Here is a 2,451-nt window from a genome sequence, read left to right on the forward strand (position 1 = left end):
ACAAACACATCTCTCTCAATCTCTCTTTTCCTTGCCACCAGCCCCCTTACCCTTGTCAGATAAAATAGGCTACAACACGTTATAAGCACACTCCTACCACTGCGCTTAGGAATTTGATGAGGAAATTTTCTGCATCAAACCAATTCATCCATATCATCACACAATCAAGTTCTTTCAAAACAACGATTTTTATCTCGATATTTTTGCAACCTTAATAGCATGAACATTCACCATAATGCATGACCCAACTTTACGTTTTTTGAATTTTAGATTCTACATAAATTGTGCATGCATTATATTCCTAATTCTTGAATTATGTGAATTTGATATTTTCCATGAATTGCGTCAATATATGTACATGCATTAAACTATTGAATTGAATATGCTTTGAATTGAATTGTATATGAATTGAATTGAAAAATAAAAAATAAAAATAAAAAAAAACAAGAAAAATTGAAATTGAAAATGGCAACCTGGGTTCTTCGAACCCATGCCCTCATGCCATTGAACCAAGCCTACAGCTTTGGAGACCGAGCCAAGCCGGAGCCATGGGCTCCTGGTTTAAAACCCAAAACAGACCCAACGTCATCCATGGTGTCTCCTTCCCTTATAAATGGGCTTGCAGCCCAATCCTGACCTTGGGTCCTCGTCCGATGACCTGCAGATCGTCTTCTCCCCCCCCCCTAACGAGTTGTTTGGCCAAGATTCGTTTTGAATCTCATCGGTTTTTCTTCAAAATTCCGATTAATTTTCCTAGGGTTTTAAAAATGTTGAAAGTCACCACTATCCGTTTACCTTATGGGTCGCCATCAAAACCACGATCATTTACCATGAGTTTTGCACCAAGACACGACCACCTGAAGTTGTACCGCTGGTTATCCTTTTCGGCGAAACTCACCCAACACACGCTAGGGTGTTTGATCCAAAACCCAAGCCTTTGGGCTTGGCCCATTCTCGGTGATAACTCCAGCCTGTTGGGCTTTTGAGCTCCCCTTAACCTAATTGTTTTCCCCTGGCCTGCAAAGAAAAACAAACATTTTTTTTGGGCTTGCCTGAAGCGGCTAGTATGGAAATAGAAAACAAGGACAAGAAAGACAAAAAAAAAAAAAAAAAAAAAAAAAAAACACTTTTTTGTCTTGTTTTTGGGCTTGCCTACAGCAGCCCATCTCTCTGGCCGATTCTCACCGTGGCCTTACAGTACCACCCAAGCCCAATTTTTTTGGGGCTGGGCTACCCGGTCTGAGATTTTTAGCCCACCCTTGGGCTTAGGCCTTTTTTTGGGCCAAAAGTTTATTTGCCTACTATTTTAGGCCTCAATGGGTTTTATATTTCTTTTCACCCAGACTTTAAATTTGGCCTGAAGTCTAAATAATTAATTCAATTCTAATTATAGACCCAAAGTTCTATTTGCATATTTTCTTGTTGCATATTTTTGTGTATATATTTGCGTTTATCCGGAGGAACATATGAACCTGAAGTTCATTATTATTTTGAAACTTGAAGTTTCTATAAACATGTCTTGTTTGAAAGCCTAAAGTTTTCATTAAACAAAACATCACCCATGAAAACCCAAAGTTTTTTCATGCGAATCTTAACCAATACATGTCTATTAGAATATGAATGTTCTACTCCTATGTGAATGGATTGATTTTTTTCTCCATTACATTAACCACATCTTGTCCATTTATTTTGTGATAAGAACATGTCGAATTTGAACAAACTCGACTTCACAACTTTGGAAGGAACTACCTCAAGTGGGTCCAAGATGTGAAGCTTCATCTCACTACAAAGAACTTGTGTCCCGTTGTTAAAAAAGAGACAGACAATCCCATTGGTGAAGCTGAGAGCCACTGTTATGATCTTCATCCGAAGACATATTCATGATACCTTACAAGCCAAGTACCTTGCTGAGGAAGATCCATGTGCACTATGGGTCGATTTGGCTGATCGTTTTGATCACCAAAAAGACATATTCTTGCCTGAAGCAAGACATGACTAGCAGCATTTATGCTTCCAAGATTGTAAGTGTGTGAATGAATATAATTATGAAGTTTGTCGAATCTGATCATTTCTCAAGTTTTGTAACGAAATTTTGACTGAAGAGGATGTCCTAAAGAATACCTATTCAACTTTCTATAGTACTAATATTGTCCTGCAACAACAATATAGAGCTCAAAAGTTCACTAAGTTCTCGGATTTGATCTCTATTTTACTTTTTGCTGAAAAACTGAACCAGCTGTTGATGAAGAATCATAAGCTTAACGTATTGGGGCGACTACTATGCCTAAAGCACATTATAGCACAAACCAACACCCAAAACACCAAAAAAGGCGTGGTAAGGGTGGCCAGAAGCCATCCCGCGAAAGTTAACAGAGTTAAGGCCCATCTAAGGGGGAAACAAAGCCCAGAAGCGCTCAAACCTTGCTCCAAAGGCCCCGAACTTCAAGAATA

Source organism: the organism of the source record quoted next, unplaced genomic scaffold, assembly GCF_019419815.1.
Source record: "Pyrus x bretschneideri cultivar Hongxiangsu unplaced genomic scaffold, Pyrus_bretschneideri_v1 Contig38, whole genome shotgun sequence".
In the NCBI taxonomy this organism is placed as follows: Eukaryota; Viridiplantae; Streptophyta; class Magnoliopsida; order Rosales; family Rosaceae; genus Pyrus; species Pyrus x bretschneideri.